The sequence below is a fragment of the Osmerus mordax genome, chromosome 14 (genome assembly GCF_038355195.1).
Source record: "Osmerus mordax isolate fOsmMor3 chromosome 14, fOsmMor3.pri, whole genome shotgun sequence".
Classification (NCBI taxonomy): domain Eukaryota; kingdom Metazoa; phylum Chordata; class Actinopteri; order Osmeriformes; family Osmeridae; genus Osmerus; species Osmerus mordax.
The window spans coordinates 15,396,911-15,412,025 of NC_090063.1; positions in this window are offsets into that span (position 1 = coordinate 15,396,911).

Genomic DNA, 15,115 nt, shown 5'->3' on the forward strand with positions numbered 1-15,115 from the left:
TGGAGAATTATGAGAGGGATATTTGTGTTATGTTTGTTACTTTGTTTTAATGTTGTGTTCACTGAAATCTTGATTCTAGTAACAACTCTTTCTTCCTGAAAGATAACCACGTCATTCTTGGTATCTACACGAAGCTATCATAATAAAACAATCATTCAACTATATTTTGTAACTGTACCAAGATGTCCAGAACAATATTTGAACCATCGAATGAACCAGCCAGAGATCAGATCACACCTTTGGTAGGTGTGAAGGAAGGAGGGGGGAGTTGAGAACCCAGCTTCCCCCAATCCACATCTGACCCCAGACGGGTCCTCTCTCGAACTGTATAAAGCCCTAAGATGACCATCAATCTCTGACTCCAGCGAAACCGACCATGGCATGAACGCCATCAGGATTGGCGTTCCAAAGGACGTCGCCAAGCTTCTCCTGAGATTCAACTTCATAGTGAACGCGTCACTATCTGGACGTTTCAACAGAAGAACCAAAAACGCAATTCCAAATGCGACTTCACTGAGATCCCGCAGACTCAGTCACATGACCCAGCGCAGCCGCGCTTTGACTTCAGATTCTTCAAATGGACCTTTGGCACAAACCGCCCTCAACATCATTGATCAACCCCTGATCAAACGTAACTATGGCTAACGCTCTTTCCTCCTCGACATGGCATTGGCGTGAGCTCTGTTTATGATTTGTAAGGATGTAATCATTGACTGTACAATTTCTGTCTTTCTTTAAGTTAGACCATTTCATTCTGTTCATTGAAACCAATCTCTCATATCAAACCCATAATCCAACTTGTTCATAAGATCTGTTTACCTTACTTGAATAAATTCATTGTAAAGATTTTGACGTGCGTGTTCACTGATGTTACGATTGGCTCTACACTTAGAACGAATTCATTCCTAAAGATGAGACTGATTATTACATATTAAACATAGGATTCCCTAATGTCCTAAACCAATATTAGGGTGGTGCCCCAAACTTGATGATAAATTAAGTATTTCTATCTTTAAACGAGCAAACCCCGCTACACATACATTGTGAGTGCCTCATTTCAGACTGTTTACATTTATGCATTTTAGCAGACGCTTCTGCTAAAATGCATAAATGTTTAAATGTAAAGTTTTAAACATTTCAGTAGATCATCAGTAGATTCAGAATATTCCCCTCAAAGAGTATGAAAGTAACTTTGAGGTTGTTTCAACAAGGTGAGAAGAAAGCTAATATCCACCTCGTTTTAAAGCAATGATCACATTTACAGTAACACTGTCGCTGAAACACCCAGAGTCATTAATAGTGTATATTCCATCTTCGGACAATCCATCATAGAGTCCTTTAGTGTCCAAAAGTGACTGTGAGAAGTGTCTGCATGAGTGATTTATTGCCACCATGACAAGTTAGGCTGATTACTCTTTTACTGTAAAAGGAACTCATTCTGGGAGAGGCTCGTTTGTTGGAACATTGGATACATTTTAAATGTTGGAGTTGAGTCTTCAAAGCGAAGCTCTCACAAAACTGACCACGTCATTCCAACTGTGCAGGGGATGATAGTCATTAGAGGCCAAACCTTTAACAAGCTCTCCTTTTCTTTGTCATTCAACTTTCTCTCAGGGAACACGCTCCCCGTCAGGGTAGTTCTCATGTTCTTTAGTCTTTCATTTGGATCCCCATTACATTTACATTTACATTTAGTCATTTACATTTAGTCATTTACAGTTACATTTACATTTAGTCATTTAGCAGACGCTCTTATCCAGAGCGACTTACAGTAAGTACAGGGACATTCCCCCCGAGGCAAGTAGGGTGAAGTGCCTTGCCCAAGGACACAACGTCAGTTGGCATGACCGGGAATCGAACTGGCAACCTTCAGATTACTAGCCCGACTCCCTCACAGCTCAGCCAACTGACTCCATTAACTTCAACAAAGTGTTCACTGGTCTTCCTAGGGTTCACACAAAAACACAAATAACAACCAACACTCATTAAAATCACACTATATCAATAAAACAAAGGGGTGGTTGATAAATGATCATGTTGTAGCACAGAAGCATTGGGGCACAGGAATACACAACGATTGTGGTAACAATCTATGTAAATAATGCTTTGTGTGCGAATGAAAAGCTAAACATTTCCCTCAAGCATTTACACTACCAAAGTGTCCATCGATCACTCTTCACAGCGACAACCCCTTTTCTCACCCCTCCTTTAAACTGCCACACCGAGGAAGACAGGCGAAACACTTGGCACACCGCGTTCGACCGCACGCAACCATATTTTCTGTAGCTTTAAAGAAAGACATAATTTTTGTACTATTGTCCTACCACACAATGTGTTCTCCCTTGGTCCTGTGAACCAGAGCTTGGGGTTCTACCCGTCCCGGGGCTGGAGTCCGGGCGGGTCAGTGTCCAGACAGGCAGGATCAGCCAGAACAGGCCTGTCCCTCTGGGCTCTGGCTAGTTTGCTAACTAACCACACACTCGCAGGCTTCCTGCAGCAGAACGGGCGCCAAGAGAAATGAATGGAAAACTAAGCAGGTGGGGGAGAGGCTGGGGAGAGGCTGGGGAGAGGCTGGGGAGAGGCTGGGAAGAGGCTGGGGAGAGACTGGGAGAGGCTGGGGAGAGGCTGGGAAGAGGCTGGGGAGAGGCTGGGGAGAGGCTAGGGAGAGACTGGGAGAGGCTGGGGAGAGGCTGGGAAGAGGCTGGGGAGAGGCTGGGAAAAGGCTGGGAAGAGGCCAGGGATCCCACTGATGTACTGGCTAATGCACAGCGCTGAGCTGCATGGGAATTATCCTTTACAAAGGCCAGCGACAGCATCATTAGGCTAATTGATGTTTCCATCACCTCAGAGTCCAACCTAGCTACCCCCGTGCAGAGCATGTGGACGTCTGGATGAGCATGTGGTTATCTGCCGACGTTTTGGTTTGGGTTGAAGAGAGGGGAATAAACAGAGCCCTATAAACAAGATGAGGACAATGTTCTCATCTTGTGAAGATGAAGCCACAAAGGAGGGAAAAATGCCACGATAAAAATCAATGTTTTTTTGTGTGTTTGAGGTAAATGTTTTCTTTGAGCGTGGATTTTTTTTTTTACTTTACTCTTAGTTAGTCTTCTTTGCTTTGATGAGGACAGAGGTCATTGGCTTTTCATCTGTCTGTGTGTCACGGTCTTAAGCCGAGAATCACAAGGTGACCTTTGGTGGGTAGTTAACAAAACCTCAGACTATATTCTTCCCTCCTGAATAGGGTGTATGTCTGAAGAGCTCTGTCTGAGACTGGTTATGATCTTTGTGGTTTGATTTAGAAAATAACATCCAATCTAAGTTCAGGACACAGCTCTCTGTGAAAACACTAAAGAATTTTTTTTTACTCTCATCAAACTTTATTATACTTATACTTTTACAGACATGTAATCAAACTGAACAGCCCATATTAGAAACCTTCAGGGACAAACAGAAACAAAAAATAACAATAATCAACAGTCTCATTTTTATCAACTCTTTTGTAGAGGTCTGGGCTTCCGGGGCTTAAGCCCCAGGTTAGGGTTAGGGCCCAGAGTCTTTTGATCCAATTCCATCCATCCATCCAACATCTTCCGCTTTTCCGGGGGTCGGGTCGCGGGGGCAGCAACCTAAGCAGGGAGGCCCAGACTTTCCTCTCCCCGGCCACTTCCACCAGCTCTTCCTGGGGGACCCCGAGGCGTTCCCAGGCCAGCCGAGAGACATAGTCCCTCCAGCGTGTCCTGGGTCTTCCCCGGGGCCTCTTCCCAGTGGGACGTGCCCAGAACACCTCACCAGGGAGGCGTCCAGGAGGCATCCTTATCAGATGCCCGAGCCACCTCAACTGGCCCCTCTCGACGTGGAGGAGCAGCGGTTCTACTCTGAGCCCCTCCCGGATGACCGAGCTTCTCACCCTATCTCTAAGGGAGAGCCCGGACACCCTGCGGAGAAAACTCATTTCGGCCGCTTGTATTCGCGATCTCGTTCTTTCGGTCACTACCCACAGTTCGTGACCATAGGTGACCATTTGATCCAATTCCAGTTAATATATTTGTACTGATGTTGGAGGCGATGTGTTCAATCCTGGGCGCAGGTGAATTTCGAAAATGTTTGCACTTGGGGTGCGGTGAGTCTGTGTCTGGGGTCTGGGCTAAACCCCTAGTCTCTTTCAATTCTAAAAACGCCCCTGGTCGGTGGTGTGTGTGTGTGTGAGCGGCATACATTGGGCAGCGAGCGGGAGTGGGTTTTAGTTTTCAAGTGTCTGGGCGTATTGCGGCAGTGCGGGGCCGAGGTGAGGCAGGCGGAGCGAGGCCGTAGAGGCCAGGGCCGCCGCCTCACACTTCCCTGGCTGTGTAAATAACAGATGGGCTCGGTGAACACATGCCTGCCTGCTGACAGAGGAGGTTCCGGCCCTGCAGGGACCATCTCAACACACTCTGCTACTTAGACACACAGCAACACACACACTCCGCTACTTAGACACACAGAAACACACACACTCCGCTACTTAGACACACAGCAACACATACACTCCGATACTTAGACACAGCAACACACACTCTCCGCTACTTAGACACACAGCAACACACACACTCCGCTACTTAGACACACAGCAACACATACACTCCGATACTTAGACACACAGCAACACACACACTCCGCCATACATACACACGCCAACACACACTCTCTGCTACTTACACACACACACCAACACGCACACACTCCCCTACATACACACACACACACACCAACACACACTCTCTGCTACTCACACACACACACCAGCGCACACACACACCGCTACTTACACACACACACACCAACACACACTCTCCTACATACACACACACGCCAACACACACACTCTGCTACTTACATATATACACTAACACACACACTGTAGCAAGTGGGAGACTTGCTACATCCCGACTCAGCATGAAAGCCGCATGTGTGTGTGTTTGCGCACGTGTGTTTGCCTGTGTACGTGAGTGTGACCGTGTATGTGTGTGCTTGTGTGTGCGTGCATGTAGGAGAGTGTGTGTGTGTGTGTTTGACAGTCCGCTCGTGACTGTGCTTGCACGAGCTTGCGTGTTTGTGTCAGCGGGTGTCTGTCTGAGTGACAGAGGAAGCTGCAAAGAGAGTAATCAAAAGGTGATGATCAAATACTGTCTGGCGGGGAAGAAAAAAACAAACACCATCCCAAGCTTTCTTCTCCCCGATTCACCCGAGCACATGTTAGCACTTGGCGCTGGCTTGACTCGCCCGTTAGCCGAGCGATCCCCCAGCGTGATCCCCGCACGCTCCTCTAACAGGTAGGACTGAGGTCGGTCATGTACCAGAGCCCTCGCCACGCTCCGCTGGTGTTCCCACGTCATCCCCAGGGGGGGGGGAGCGGGGGAGGGGGCAGCGAATACGCAGGCTGTGCATGCGAGAGGAGGTTTGACGGAGGAGCACGCCCACGGAAATGTCAGGCCCCCGGAGGCTCATTAAAGGCTCCCTGATACTGGAGCATCTGGACCCAGAGCAGATGCTTCCATCGTGGAGGCAGAGGCTAGTAGCATGAGGTTGAGGAGAGTGGCCCGATACCGCCCAGGGAGAACCACCATCAGGGAAGGCACAGATCAGTCCTCGTGGGTTGAACTGCGGTGTGGCGTGTGGTATTGTTTTTTTGTTTTTTTTCCAGTATTGCATCAGGATTGACAAATAAACGCTTGTGTTGCGTCAGAGCCGACAAGATAGCCCACGTATTTGGGTCACATGGAAATCGTGAATGCATTCGGGCTGTATCTCGAAGCGAATGCGTCACCAAGTCGAATGTGATGGTGCTACAACGACTGTCATACTGCAAAGTGAGCATTCTGCCAATTTGAGAAATAACAAACCCAGCTGAATATATACAGTATGTATGTACAAAAAATAAATATTGGTATTGGAGCTTTGTAGATTCACTGATATTAATGAGAGTGCACAATGATGAGTCAAATAAAATATCACAATAATGGGTTAAAGTAAAAAGGTTAGGACACAAAAAGTATCTTTTACAATAACATTATTCTAATTATATATTATGAGCTGCCTGTACTCATTAGTTTTTTTTTCATTAATCTGTTTGCACAAAAGAGTTTCAAAGCTCCAGACGTTAGAACAAAAGGAGCACATTGTGAGATTTCAGACACTTTGTATGCTCTCATTCAGCTCACAGATCAGTTTTATCTCCTGTCGCCAGTCTTTCTCCTGAGTCTTCTCTGTCATTACAGCCTCATAAACATGAAGGACTCAATGTCATCACAATGTCTCCAAATAACTTCCCTCGAAGCGTGCTTACATTTTAACACTTCTCGAGTTACAGTACGTAAATTAGCATCCTACTCTCTCGGAACTCACTGACTGTCGAGCACAATAATATGGGACACAACTGTCATTGTTTTGTGGTGATACTATGTGTACTGTAGTAATGAGACTGTATTGTAGATATGATATTGTATTGTAGATATGTGTAGATATGATACTGTACTGTAGATATGATAGGTCTATGTGTATTGTAGTGATGGTATGTGTTGTGTGCTAATGATACGTGTAGTGCAGCATTGATGTGCAGGTGCACTGACACATCATGATCATCAGTTTGTTCACAACACAGTGCATGTGCTTCAAGCAAAAACATTTGTTTTGACTGAACTCAAATCAAACTGTGAAATTCGTTGATTCAAAACGAAAGCTTTCTGGACGGGATCTAAAGCCAGCTGTGACCGGCATGTGCATTTTCCATGTTTGCAAAACAAACAGTGCTGACTAGCTTCAAAGTTAATATTGATCATGGTGTATTCTACAGTAGAATTTAAGGTCGGCATAGCGACGGACGCGTCCTTGCGTCGGAACGGCATTGTGATGTCAGCTAGGACAGTTTTTGGCACGAGGACAGTTTTTGGCGTGACAGCAGCACTCTGATTCCAGTCTGAATCGTAGACGGGGAACTCTGGCATCTGAAGGAGCTCACAGCTGAATCACAGCTGAAGGAGCTACGTCGTTATATAAGTAGTACAGAGCGCGGCGTCTCAAACAGGATCATTTACATTTACATTTAGTCATTTAGCAGACGCTCTTATCCAGAGCGACTTACAGTAAGTACAGGGACATTCCCCCCGAGGTAAGTAGGGTGAAGTGCCTTGCCCAAGGACACAACGTCATTTTTGCACGGCCGGGAATCGAACTGGCAACCTTCTGATTACTAGCCCGCTTCCCTAACCGCTCTGCCACCTGACTCACTCATTTCTTGACAATCAAGTAGTTATTTTCTTTTTGAGAGAGAGACAGACTGAGAGGTCCGATAATGGAAGATAATTTAACGCTGGTGTAATAGTGACGTCCAGGCAACGCCAAGAGACCAAGAATTCAACAGAAGTTGATGAGTAATCGAATGATGCACAAGTGCTTCTCTAAGTAGGCCGTTTATTTAAAAAAAAGACCTCTTGCTTGTACTGTCAAGTCCCGTCCTCTGGGTTGAATGGACTTGAAACGTCTTTTTGAAATGATAAAAGGGTCAGACGTTTCAACATTTTGGACATTATTGGAGTCCCATTCACCAGCTTTTTCTGATTAAAAAAGGGTTGTTAGTTGTAGTCTTCATAAAATGGATAAGAATTGAATTCCATTACTTGGCCCAAGCAAACCCCCAACTTTATCGTGAAAATCTTTTTCAGGCAAATACATAAATAAACACACTTAAATTTTTCATTTGATACAGGGTTGTTAGTTTTATTGTTCATTTAATGAATGAGAATCAAATACCATTACTTGGCTGCAAGCAAACCCTAACCTTTGTCGTGAAAACATTTTATAGGCCAATTTTCATTATTATTATTTTTTATATCAATTTATATTTAATTAACACAGTACATCAATTTACTATTGCACGTCAGTTTGATATTTCTGCTCTGGCTTGCCTCGTTCAGCACACTGTCAAGATCTGCTTCCATTACAGTGATGGATTTTAATATGGAGTTATGGAGGAGGACAGGAAGACTACTGTGAATGTTCCAGTCCTCCAGAGATCTGCCTGCTGAAGGAGGAGCGTAGCGGGCGTCAGAGGGAGAGAGCGAGGCCTGAGGAGACCTGACAGCAAAGCACCAGAGCTGCGTGTGAGAGTGGGGGGAACGTCCCGTCCCTCTCCCTCTTCACAGCCATCTGGTCTGGGCACTGATCCAGAGCATGCCCTGCCAGTGAGGGACTGGAGGAAGGAGAGTGAGGCTGGATACGGGTGTGTGTCTGTGTGTGGGGGGGTTGTCTGTGTGTGTGTGTGTGTGTGTGTGTGTCTGTGTGTGGGTTGTCTGTGTGTGTGTGTCTGTGTGTGTGTGTGAGAGAGTGTGTGTGTGTGTGTGTGTGTGTGTGATACAGGAAAGGACTGGGGCATGCAGATTTCTTCTGATCTTCAAAACAAAAGGTTGCGTACTGATGAACTTCTAACATACCAAATCACCTGTATGTGTGTGTGTGTGTGTGTGTGTGTGTGTGTGTGTGTACTTCTGTGCATGTGGTTGAGTGCTAATTATCTTCAGCCCTGTAATATGATAGTCAAACTGCATGTCAGAGAATTCCCTTTGAACTTGTTACACAGGGACCTCCAGGTCATGAAATAATCCCTTTTTTTCATCGAGGTAATATAAAAGTTAGAATCTGCAATTCACTGTACATTCATCTTTTGACAGTGGCAATTTCTTTGTGAGACAGGTCCACTAGGAAAAAAGTACAGTCCATTTCTAAACTAATCTTTAACGTGATGAGGGTCTTCACTTGTTTGAAATTTGAAAAAGTTATAGTACTTTGATAACGGATGATGAAGGAAGATAGGACAATCATTTCTTTGATAACCCATCACAGCATCCAATGTCCCAGACTTTGTTGTGTGACAACACCGGCTTCATATGAGATATAAAAATAGCGTTATAAATCACTGCAGGGGCACAACATTTACTCCAGGCTCTTTTCTATTTCCTGGAGGATATTGTAGCTCATTGAGAGCCTGCTGTCTCCCTGCAGGCCCTCGTCGTCTGGGAACTCAGCAACACTGCAGCCTTTTCCTGTTCGCAACTGTGACACACGTTAGCACCGACTCTCCCGGCCTGCTCCCCCCTCTTCCTCCCCCTCCCTCTTCTATCTCACCTCCCCCCATTTTCCTCCCTCTTCACCCCCCTCCCTCCTCTTCACACCCAGCCCTCTCTCATCCTTTCCCTCCCCCCTGTTCCTCCCCCCCCTTCCTCCCAATCTCTCCTCTTCACACCCAGCCCTCTTCCTCCCTCCCCCTCCCCCCTCTTCCTCTCCTCCCCCCTTTTCCGCCCCAGCTCCCCTGATCCACCTCCCCCTCACTACTGGGTTTGCATCTGGCCCGTCTCCCCGAGTCTGAGAGAGTCCACAACAGACACCACCTAGACAAGCATGCCCACCGCTGCCAAATACTATTTTCCGGCCAATCATAAGGTACGGGCCTTAGGTACAAGTAGTATGATTGGATGAGGCAGTTGAGATCCCTGGTCTGATAACCGCAGTCCCACTGGATGATGATGAAGCTCTATGTTCTATATTCTATAACATATATTCTATGTTGTAGCTCCAGCAGGCTTCCTGCCCTCTCAACGAGTGCTGGTGAAGGCAACACTAAAGCCCTGTCCACACTATGACTATTGAAACACAGCTTAATTTCCTATTCAGATGTCTCTTCATACACAGAGATTGTTTTCAACATTCCGCAAGGACATTTGTTATTTTCCTTTTTATAGGAAATTGTTTGGGAGGACAGGAGGACAGGGGGGTTGCCAGGGGGCTGTGTGTGTACAGAAATAGTTTCTAGATTTCTAGAGATAAAAAAAGTACTCGAGCTTGGATCGGGATTCCATTGTAGCAAGGTGATAAATAAAAGACTGTGTCTCTTGACTCAAAAGCATGTTGTTTTCCCTGTCAGTCTCTGAGAAACTGCTTTAATCCCATCCCTCCCTATCATGTCCCTATGTCTCTGCTGTGTGCGCCGCATGCTAACCGGCTACGTAACGCCATCCACGCGAGACTCCTGACGCCACTTGGCTGCAGCAGACATCTGTCTTCAGAGGGAGACGTGAGACCATCGCTGCCACCCCTCACCACTGGCAGCAAAGTGGCTGAAGCTACATGAGAGAGCGTGTAAGAATGGTAACATGTCGACAGGGCCTGTGGTTGATGGATGGGCCGGCTATGGAGAGAGTCTTGTTTTTGTGTGTTTGCCGGGTTGATTCTCTCGAGCTCTGGGGGAAAGAGCACGATGATGGCTGAGAGGCAAAATCTCAACACAGATTTAAATTTCTTTGTTTGTGCGTCCTTCTACGCGCTGTCGGTGGGCTGTCAGAACAATGGGAAGCTTTAGAGCACCACAGACCTTTTAAAGTGTTTTATGACTTCATGGCTGTCAAATGAGTTATGGTGGTACTTAAGATTTGTATGTGTTCTCTTAGAACCAACTAAGAACTTTCTGAAAAACGAATTAGAAAAAGTTCGTAGATTTTTTTCGTGTTGAAAGTTTGAACGTATCTCGTCAAAGCAAAGCACCTCAATAATCTAGAAAAATTCGATTTTCCTCGAATGAGAAACTTTGATGCTCCTTGAAACAAGTTAGGATCCTTACCGTGTATGAAGCATGGTAGATTTGACCCTGCATTATACATGAAGCAGACCTAGATTCTCCAGGAGAATACTTCAAGTCTACTCTGCCTTTAATGAGAAACATCTCTCTTTATTATAATATAATTATCTCCGCGTGTCTGTGTGAGATGACTGTGTAGCATCCTGGTTGAGCACATGTGGCTTCCAGTTCCACATTCACTGATGTAATCTAGCCTGACTGAAAAGATGCAGTTACATTTACATTACATTTAGTCATTTAGCAGACGCTTTTATCCAGAGCGACTTACAGTAAGTACAGGGACATTCCCCCCGAAAGCAAGTAGGGTGAAGTGCCTTGACACAACGTCATTTTGGCACGGCGGGGAATCTGGCAACCTTCAGATTACTAGCCCGACTTCCTCACCGCTCAGCCATCTGACTCCCTAATAGAGTCCCAGTTAGAGTCTACAGAGCACATACGAAACCATCAGTTAATGCGACAATACTTTTTTTTTCCATCTCTCTTCAAATGTGTGTGTGGAAAATGAAGTAAGTATTCTTACATAACTGATGCTTTTGCTCTGTATGTTCAGATTAAAAGAATAAAAAACTGAAAGGCTGATGATTTTGAAGCAGAGAAACATCTGATTAAATTGAGGGATTTCCATCCATATTGTTGATAGTCTGTCGATTTTTGCTTTTTTTACGCACACATTCACATATGTGACGCTTTCTGTATGTTCAAAGTGAAATACTTTTACTCAAAGTGACAGAAAGGCTGTATCAGGGGGACCTCCATCGAGATTGTTGACAATATTCAGCTGCAGTCTTGTGAAGTACAGGATTTCAATCCCATGTGAACTCTATAACTCCGGGCTGTGGAGATTGTGAAGTGCAGAGATGAGAGAGAAGTGATGTATAGTTAATACCTGCAGGCACTCTCTATCTTGACTGCAAGCCCAAGTGTCACATTGATCATGATATTGATTATGAGAGCCTTTTTTTTGCTCCCCAAAATGTTGTCAGCACTAAACACAGTCGATTCCCGACACCTCAGCACTAAGACAGAACAGCTTTCTCACTGAGGAGGCTCCACATTTCTGCTTTAAACTTCTCTCTAGAACACGTCACTTTCCATCACTTTCATTTGTTTACACAACAGTTTCCCGAACACATAAAAATTCGTAATGACTTCCAGTGCTAACCCTGAACAAAGACAAATTATGGCCTCTGGTGTGATCCTACACTGAATTACAATGCATTATGACTAACACACCTGAAGTAACAGTGCATTGTAAACATGCAAACAAATATAAATACTTTCAATTGTTCGTTTTTTCTTGGGAGCTCGGTAATTGGATCTATGAGAAAAAAGGATAACATGCAAAAATCGGATGTTTTGTTTGTGGCGTATTGCGTATTTTCACCCATAAGAAGCCTGTATATAACATCTTATGAAGGTGAGTGCTTGTAGCTTTCTTATCAGGGAGGCAGAGTTGCCGTGCACAATGGGCCGACAGTCAAGGCTGGTCCCTCTTGTGACAGGAAGCTGGGAGCCTTCTGGTTATGGACTAAGCTTTGACAAGGTAGAGAGACGTCAAGGGAAAAACTCAAGTGTTGATTGTTCCTTTTTCAAGAGTCCCCACACTTGCACCGCAAACAAGGCAGAGCAAACAGTGCCGCAAAGTCATATTCATGCCTAAGTAGCTCTCTCGGTTTGAGGGTGTCACACTTTCGTTCCCTTTCAGACGCGGCCTCCGTTTGCACGACAACAGTATTCCATTCACTTTTTAAGTTAGACTTCACTCGCCCATGCATTCTGTTTGAATATCCGCACCCCCACCCCCACCCCCATTCCTCTCTTTCAAGCCAGGCCTGTCGTGGCCCTTGATCTCTTTCTATCCCTTCGCTTGTTTATACAGTGGCAGACCGGAGTGGGAGGGGAAGAGTGCAGAGACAGTTTCCTGCTCAGCTCACCTCTAACGGCAGCTTCTCTCCTCCTCGCAGTCTCATGTCTGCCTGCTCCCCGGCTCCATTAACTACTCCCCCTCTCTCTGTGTCAACACAAGCCTCCCCACACGACACACACCAACCGTATGGAAAATCACCCCCTTTTAACCAGATGAATTGTATTTGTACCGCCTCCGGATGGGACGAGTACACCTGTCGCCCGCCTGATCCAGTGGCGGATGATCGCCTCGTAAGAGACAATCGGAGTTGGCCGAGGCCTGTTAGTCAGGGGAGATTATACTCTGCCAGTTTTTGGGGGTAAGACAGGGAAAAACCGTGTCTGTCTGCCCGCTGTGCCAGAGTGTGTGTCGGAACTCCTCAACCTGATCAATGAGGGGAGCCTCAGTCTGCCCGTGGACTTGGCTCGGATGACATGAATATCAATGTCGGCTGGCAGCCAGTCAGGCCTCACCAGACCGACCTCGGCTGTCATTTTCACCTCTCCGGTCAATCAGATGTGGCTTGGTGTCTGAGGTCCGTCATATATAATGAATGGAGGGAGACCACAGAGCTAATTGATACAGATGATGAGCTAATGTACGTTTACTCACTTAAAACTAGAGTCACTCATAAACAGCCCCGGCGTCTGTTAGTCTGGCGAGACATAACCGCTCCAGATGGCGCCCTGTGTAGCTGCCCTCCCTGTGTTGATAACCACGTTTGAAAGGATCTGTACTCTCTGCACTGTCCTCGTTTGTGGTGTTGCTGTGGGCCTACCCTGCGACAGACACTCCGGGCGATGTCTCTGGAGGAATCATGGTGCTGTGCTTCCCAGCTCCGCGTCCAGCCAGGGATGTGGAGAGAGAGCTGTGGTTGAAAGGCTCCCTGGTGGGAATCTCTCAGCGGTGTCGTTTGAGAAGTATGGATTTGAAAAAAGGGGAATTTACACAACAAAGGAAGGGAAAAAGAGATGTAGTAATTATTTCTTCGCCATTTCCAAGGGGAAGGGGCTCATACTTGCAAATGGAATCAATTAGATTACAGAAATAAATTTGCATTGAAAAGCACTCAATTTTTCCATTTATAGACTATTTGATTTCAAAGAATTTGTGTGTGGTGTATATACTGTGCATTTGTGTAAGTGTGTGTGTGTGTGTGTTCATTAACTTATTAATCTCCATAGCAATCCATCCTACAATTTAGTTTTTTTTACTCACACCCCCTCCCCCCATCACTCCCCCCCCCCCCAACTATGTAAATCCATGCCAGAAGAGAAAGTAGCGCTATCAAAAAGGCATAGCTCGCCCTTGTATTGATAGTCTCCCCCCCTCTCCCCCCCCCCCCCCCTTAATCAGCGGAGGTAGTTTTAATTAACGTCTCACAGGGGACAAGGAGTGTGATGGGTCACACGGTCGCACAATTGCAGACGGCGGCTGGTGTTTCTGTTTCCTTGCTAATTACCTGCTCGATGTGGGGGGGGGGGAAGGAACCTGTGGGCTGCTTAGGGCGCCGGGACGAGTTCAGTCAAATCGTGTTAACTGTGAGCAGAGAATCTGGGTCGTCAAGTCCTGGCCCTGATGATCCTCCTGGATGGGCCGAGGATAAACGCAGAAGGGCGGGGGAACCCAGACACCTGGATGAAGGGATCAGACACTCTCCATCTGATGAAATGATCGTCCTGGGGAGGGTTGTCGGAGGAGCAAGAGACACAAGCATCATCTGGGGAGAGGATTAGAGCCAGGGGCGGGCTGGAGGGGAAAACGCTGTGGTAACCTTGGAGACGAATTGAAGGAGTTGGAATGTTTGCAATCTACGAACCTTCTCTTCTCCTAAACGATCATGTTGGATGTGGCCTTGGAGATAGTGCTCCTCAAATGGGGTGAGGGTGTAGCTTAATGGTTAGTGGTTGACTGTAGATCTGTGGGAGGTTCACATTCCCCCCCTGAACTGTACACTGCATTGGATAAAAGCATCTGCTAAATAATTATATTAAAGTGAAACAGCTAACCAATGTTTGTTCAGGAGGTAAACACACAGATGACAGTTATCAGCTTAGAGAGAGCCAAACACCGCCAAAGATAAACATTTTGGTTGAATAAATACTTAAATACATAATCCAATATGGGAATGGAAGTTCCTAGAATGTTAGAAAGTCACACTTCTGTGACTTTCTCACTTGTAGAAACACTACTCGATTGCTCTAGAAATATCCACCAATGTGTGCAGAGGGGTTGGGTCAGAGTTTCATCAGCTTCAAACATTATTTCAAAAGCTTTGCTAAAGCTTGTTAAGGGGAAAAAAAGGAAAACTTCCCTATAGTAACTAATGTATTCATATTTAAATCTGTTTATTTGTATAACGTTTTTACCTCAGAAAACACACTTGTACCTTATTTGATTCTCTGGTCGAACAGTGTTAGAGACTGGGGAAAACTCTGAATTATTGCCCATGCAAAAAAAGTTATGTTAACTTAACTATGATGTGAAAAGTTTATAAGTGTTCTCTGGCATGGGTCAGTCATTGAAGGAGGGCTTTTCTG